Source organism: Alosa pseudoharengus, unplaced genomic scaffold (assembly GCF_046254945.1).
Source record: "Alosa pseudoharengus isolate Yale_2024_CS ecotype anadromous, Long Island Sound unplaced genomic scaffold, YU_APseudo_1.1 YU_APseudo_1.1_scf_1, whole genome shotgun sequence".
Classification (NCBI taxonomy): domain Eukaryota; kingdom Metazoa; phylum Chordata; class Actinopteri; order Clupeiformes; family Clupeidae; genus Alosa; species Alosa pseudoharengus.
This window is the reverse complement of record NW_027468564.1, coordinates 13,701,913-13,708,999: the sequence shown is the minus strand read 5'-3', so window position 1 is coordinate 13,708,999 and position 7,087 is coordinate 13,701,913. Positions and strand designations below refer to the sequence as shown.

Genomic DNA, 7,087 nt, shown 5'->3' with positions numbered 1-7,087 from the left:
GGCTTACCGGGTTTTCCTTGAGTGGGTGCTTCAAGGAGAGAAACTGGGACGAGGGGAAAGACAAGTTCTGCCAAGCTGTGTGGTTACAGCAATAAGAAAAAAATACCCCTCTACCAGTGGAGTATACCATGGATTCCAGGAGGCAGAAGACGCTTCCAGGATCATCTAGTTACCAATTACTAAAATGTGTTACTTTGTTGATATTATTTGTATTGCAATGTGAGGGGGTAATATTGTTCATACTCATTTGAAATAACAATATAAAATCAACACATTTTGTTTGTTTTCATTCCAAACTACAATATTTATTTACAGACAAACAACAAAGATGTAGACCACACATAGAACATGAAATAAACACAAAAGGAAAAACAAACTATGTACATTATAAATAAAAAATACAAAGAAAACGATACTCTAAAAGAACAAAAGAAATGTCACTAAAAGTCAGAGTTGCTTGAACCGCGACAGCCTTTGGGCCACCAACTCAGACGGGTCTGGCCTCGGCACTGGTGCAATATTTTGCAGCAACCTTCTTGGGCGAGGAGGAGGACGGGGCCAAGGTTCCAGGCTTTTCTCCTCCCTCAACTTTAAGACGTCCTCCATCAGGTCTTTTCTAAAGTCCTGAGAGGTGGGCTCATACACTGGCTTAGCCACCCACTGCTGTGTCGTCTTTGTGTACATGTACTTGTACTGTGGTTTTCCTATCCCACAGACAAAATAAGTCGTTGATTATGTAGGCTACTATAACACTGTTTAGCTATGTGTGTCATGGTAAAATAAGTCCGAAATCAAGTTAGTTATTCTACTAATTACTGTACTGTTCAGAACACACAAAATTTGGACGCACCTTACCCTCAAGTGTTGTTTTTTGTTCCCTTCCAATATTGATATTGTGATCTATGATGGCCAATTCTGTGCGGGCTCTCATTGAGTCGTATGTAAAGTGAAGTCGCTTTGGTGCGTACTTCAGGGTGACGTTGTGAAAGACTTCAAGAGATCCTGCAAAATATGTCCAATTGAAATATATCAATCAATATCAGTCATGTAAAGTGATAATAGCTGGTGTTGAAAAGTTAAGATTTATCAGGAATGCTGACAGTCTTATGCTGTCTGAGGTTACAAATGACAACAGCGTGACTAGATAATAAACAGCTGTTCGCTTCCTCTTTTTAATAACAAAGATAATGCAATTCTAAGAAACTAATTTCAATGACTGTGAAGGCATACCAGTGTGCTCGAACAGAGCCATCTGTCTCTGGTCACGCAGGAGGGTTTTTTCCTCAACCAACTCTTTGAGAGCACGGAAAGCTGGGGAGTCATGTTCCAGCCACCTTTTTTTCTCCTGATCCCCCTCTGAGAGAGGTGGATGAGCACATTGGTACTCCCGCCCATTCTCTTCCCATCTGTGGATGCCACGAATATGGTGAAGAACAGATGTCCACCGTTGCACACACTCCTGAAAAACGACATAAAATACAACCCTTAGAAATTATGGAGAATACTTTTGTGAGTTCATGTGTCAACACTGTCTTGGGTTATACATTTTTTAACTAAAAAATTTTTTTTTCCTAATGTGCGTCATAAAATAATGATTCATAATTTCATGGTTACCTGTTCATCACCATGGCTGGAACTGCATGCCCAGTATAAGTGATTGCTGATAGACCTCAGCCATGGACGAAGCTCTCTGTAATTTTTTTTATTAGAGACAGACACCAGTTTCTTCTTGAGACCTATGGAGAGTTCAAAAACAATATGAGCTTCTATTTCACCAGCAACAACCAGTCACACACGTGTGGATATCTAGTAAATATGATGCATACTCTTGTTCACATGCCAAGGGTCATATTCGTGACGAATGTTGCCATAGCTTTCCCTCATTAGTTTTCTTATTGATGGCGATCTGTCGGTCGCCATCACCCCAATGTCCAGCCTGAGATCGAGGAGGTGATTTAGGCCTCTCTGAAAGCCCATTGCCTCCATTGCAACGGAACTCGATGCTTCTGTAACCTAATAACCTAATAACATAGTAAAAATACCAGTTTGTTATTTCACATGTGCATGTACATAGTCCCAACTTATTGCCTTGACAGCAACTGTACGCTTATTTCACATAACAACGACATCAATGCTTGTTTACCTGTAAAAAGTTCAAAATGAAGAATTTCTTTTGTTGCATCATCTTGAAAAGAATAGGTGCTGTACTTGCAGCTGTAGCCTTTTGGAAAAACAAACATGTTTGTGATTTTGGAAAAAAAAAGGAATTGTGTATATTTGAAAGTCAACCAAAATCTGACGAATAACAATGCTTACCAGGGCTATCACACCTCGCATCACCACACATTTCCAGTTTTTGCCCCGAAGCAGAAAGTTGAGAAATCCTCTCCAGAATTTTTTGTTGTTGTCCCTTGTATGCATGATTTATTACAGGGATGAGGTATTTGGATTGAACGGCGTAAAACTGAGTCTTGCCTGGTAGCTGCAGGTTGATTAGTTCTGCCCATTCTTTGATGTCCGAGTAGGTGGCTCCGGTGAAAAATGTTGCAGCACATGCCAAGAGGTTGTTGCGGGCCATATTCCTTTGGTCAGTGCATGATGCCCATTCCCCGGTGTGTCCCTTCAAACACGTCCAGTGTATTCTGATCGATCTGGCTGGCACGTGTGGCTACTCGTTTTTCCTCAATGGCCACACCACACTGAGTGCATGTTCTAAAAAGCTCCATCAGCTTGGCCTCATCAACTAGCCACTTTCTTCCTGCCCATCCATTTGTGCTGCCAGAGCTGGAGACAGAGCCAGAGCTTGGGCTGGATGAGGTGGTGTCACTCAGGAGCACAAAACTGGTGTCTTTGGGGTCCAAATCCACTTCCCCAAAGCTAATGCTCATATCTTGCACAGATGTGTCTGAAGCACCTGCAACACCTTCCTCTACATCTTCCTGTTGATCAAAGGACAGATGAATAATGTCATTGTTGGAAATGATTACACATTTACTTCTAAATGGAGCATCAGTGTAGCACATTATCACCAGAACCATATATGAAATTAAAAATTCAACTCACTGATTGTGTCACTCCACTGGCTTCCCTCGAGGGACTCCACAATGAGGGGGGTGTTTCAGTCCTTTCCTTCAAATTTATAAAAAAAATGACACATAGCTACTTCAGTGGTGACCAAGGTGTTGCAGACATTACAGTGAAAAGTAGTAGTAGTAGTAGCACCCCCATACTATGCTCCTATGGGGAGCCTCAGCAACATAGGCACATAGACACATGGAAGACAACGGGGGGGGGCGGCGAATGCATGGGATGGGGAGTAGGGGGTGTACGTGTGTAAAGATGTGTGTGTGTGTGTGTGTGTGTATGTGTATAGAGTTCATAGTCTGTTTGCAGGTGGGGTGAAGGGATACAAAGAATGTCTCATTGCAGTTATCTTCTGGGGGAGATCCAAGGCCAGTGCTGGATAAGGGGAGCCAAAAAGTAGATACTATTCTAGACTATTCTATGGTCCATGTGAACTCCGGCTGACTGTCAACACAATACATGGCTTACCTGTGGGTATTGCCATGATGCGGGTCTGGGAGTGTATTGTCCAGATGATGATGGCCTAGTTCGTGGCCTTACTGAGGGCTGTTGTGTCACACCACTGGCTTCCCTCGAGGGACTCAACAATGATGAGGGTGTTTCAGTCCTTTCCTTCAAATTGATAAAAAAAATTCCACATTGATACTTCAATGGTGACCACGGTGTTGCAGACATTACAGTGAAATGTGAACACTGGCTGACTGTCAACACAATACATGGCTTACCTGTGGGTATTGCCATGATGCAGGTCGTGCAGTGTATTGTCCAGATGCTGATGGCCTAGTTCGTGGCCTTACTGATGGCTGTTTGGGGCTTGAAATGGTAAAACTGAGGCTAGTGGACCAATCAGACCTCCTGTGTTGCAGTTGTCTATGGGGTTTTTTAGGCGTGGACTGGGGGGCAGCAGCCATTTCAGAGGGAAACATTGCCGGGTCGTCAGAGGTACTGGCCTAAGAAAATACATACACACAAAGTAAGTTTATTTATTCATTGGTTTATAGGTTCTGTTTTGCAATCCATCCATCTGTTTTGCAATCCATCCAAAGTGGCCCCACTCTGTTCATTGACCATCACTTGCTACTTTTAGGTACTCTAACTACCTGAAAAGTTCTAACACTTCAAACTGTGAGGAATGTACTCCCCAACACCCACCCCCCGCTAATACTTTAGACCATTACGCATAACAATGCAACTGAATGCAGCATAGCAAACCCATCCCCCAAACACCTTAGCGGACCCCAATCACGGTCAGCCAGGTTAGCTTACATGGCAAGTTTTATATTGTAACGTATTTATCAAAAATATCAGAACAAACCACACCACTCCGTCCCTCTCCAGGCTCATTTCTCTTTCTGGAATACAAAACTACGTGAATTTGTAGCAAACACAATGTTCAGTGCTGCACACGATTTATACATGCTAACATGGTTCACACAATTTACAGTCTAATAACCAAATAAATTCATACCTCCGGAGAAAGTTGTGTCGCTTTCGGGATGGCAGATTTCTTCAGACGCATTCGTTGTCGAGGGTTTAGAGCCTCTTATAATGAAGTCGTCTGGATCAAAATGTGCACTACACTACATACACGGTAATCCTTCTGTTTTAGTATATGGATAGGTGTCTCGACATCGACTTGCAAAACAACAAGCCACTGCTTCCAAGTTGACTCGTGTAGAGGTAGCCTGTGAAAACTTTCTGGAACATAGCTTCTCATCTGCTTGCCGCAACCTGGAAAAGCACAAACGCGAACCATTCTGTCTTCTCTTCCTTTTCTCTTATCCTTCGTAATGCCATCTGAAGCTGCAATCAGTAGGCTATATAGTATGCACACCTGGCCACTCCTTCTTCACGTGTAGCCTACAGCACGTCTTCCGTCAACAACATTAGGCTATAGATGCAAGATTCACGTCACTGAGTAGTAAAACATTTATGCCATTTGTTGTAAGGTGCTCTTCGTTGTCATGTATATCGTCAATACATAATTTAAGCAGCAACTTGAATGCATGCATTTCCACGGGATTATTTTTGCAATATGATCCCTTATCCTGTTCATTCGTGCTCGTCGCTCGACTTATCGTGACTAAATTCAAGATGGCTGCAAACGCTAAACTTCGTGAAGACACTGTCTGTATAAATCGTCTTGTAAGTAAACTACCAGTGCTTTTTCAAAGTTCTCAATGTCTCGTTTTAAATGTCAGGGCCCTGGAAAGTATACCAATGAAGTGTGGGGATATGTTGAGCCTTGTAAATGGTGTAAAACAGTGATTTATTTGCATGGCTAGGCCGATGCCCGAGGTACCAGCATTGCCTGGCTTGTTGGTAGCATCGGCTAACTAGCGCCAGATTTCGGAGTGCAGGGGACAAGCCGAGATGGGCTATGAGACATAGGTTCACACTCGGCGTCATGTTTCAAAACACTTTAGGTCAAAATCACACCGGAATTCTCCTTTAACTTGTGTCACACTGTTTGTCAGGATCTGGCCCTGTCTGCTGAGTTTGTGCCACCCTGGTGGTCATTTTGTGTAGTGTCCTGTGTTTTGGTCTTGCCTGTTCCCCATGTGCTTTGTGTTTACCTGCCTGTCACCTGTCTTTGTCTCCGCCCCATCTCCTTATTTGGTCATGCTTCCTGTCTCGTTGGTTTTGTCCAGTCCTCTGTCTTTCTGTTAATTGGTATGTGTATTTCTACCCTCCTGTTTCTCTGTTCCCTGTTGGCTCCTCTCTGTTTGTCTTGTCAAAGCCCATATAGTATGTATGTAAGTAAGTAAGTCGAATTGTTAAGTTTGTGCTAAAATAAATCGTGTTTTTGTCTGTAATTCTGCCTATTGGAGTCTTGCACTTGGGTCCTCCTGCACAATCCTGACACTGTTGGCCAACAGCAACATCCATCTTTGTTTTCAAGTAGCAGGGAATTCAAGCCAAACCGTTGCAACTCTGCCATCAATCATTATGTTAAGCCCGCCTAACGACTCTATACACGATTTGATTGGCCTGATAGAAGCTTAATTTTTCGAGCTCACAAGCCAAGGGAGAGTTGCTAGACTAGCCCTGGAAGCAAATATAATTTGCTGCCGCTAGGGTGCGTCTAGATTTCTAGGCTGGAGGCAACTATATTGTTTCAGATTATTTAGGTTTACTGACTTCCACACCTAGACCCCCCCGTCCATTACATGTATATCCCTATGCCTCAATGTTGATTGAGCTTGCTTAGCTGCCTGTTCTGGGTTCCACTTCCTCCCTGCATTAACTGTGGGTGCAACTCTCCTCACCACTGGGTCCTTGGACTGAGTAAGAGTCATTTCCAATCTAGCCTTAGCACACTTAAATTCCTCTGTCAGACTAGATATTAGCAACTCTACTATGCCCTTCCCATACAAGGCTACACTGCTTAAGCAGCGTGGGACTCATCATTTTCTGACATTTTCTGAGTTGCTCATTTTTTCCATCCTTTCTACCTTTGACAGAGGAACTTCATAAACTGTCAATTTCCACATTAGCCGAGGCAATACACCAAACTGCAGACACCACAACTTAAGCTGACCTGGCAGCCCTGACTTGTCAATTTTTTCAATACCTTGCCTAATTGGGATTTTGGGGGCAGCCGTGGCCTACTGGTTAGCGCTTCGGACTTGTAACCGGAGGGTTGCCGGTTCGAACCCCGACTAGTAGGCACGGCTGAAGTGCTCACACAGCCCAGCACTAAACTCCGAGCGTGGTAAACAAAATCGGATATTTCAGGCGTGGTAAACAAAATCGGATATTTCAGGCAGTAAAAGCCCCGGTACAAACCAAACTAGATTTTGTTCAAATCTACACACCTATGGCTACTGAAAAATGTAAGGTTCATTTAGCAAATGTTATTTTGAAGTATTAAAAAACATTGTTGTTTTAAGAATTTTCGAAAGAAATGGTTGGTAATGAGCACGTTTACAATACTGTTAGTAAACTCAAGTCAAGTCAGGTTAAAGGGGTCATAGAATGCAAAACCGAGTTTACCTTGTCA

General features: G+C 43.1%; 1 long non-coding RNA gene across 1 annotated transcript; it reads right to left on the bottom strand.

Moving 5' to 3' along the window:
- Positions 1 to 2,867: 2,867 nt before the first annotated feature.
- On the bottom strand, positions 2,868 to 4,021 carry LOC143121564 (uncharacterized). The gene is made up of 4 exons (XR_012986511.1): positions 3,810 to 4,021; positions 3,553 to 3,696; positions 3,064 to 3,129; positions 2,868 to 2,939 (listed from the first exon to the last, which is right to left on the bottom strand). It is a non-coding gene; the product is annotated as an uncharacterized LOC143121564 (long non-coding RNA).
- Positions 4,022 to 7,087: the final 3,066 nt, after the last annotated feature.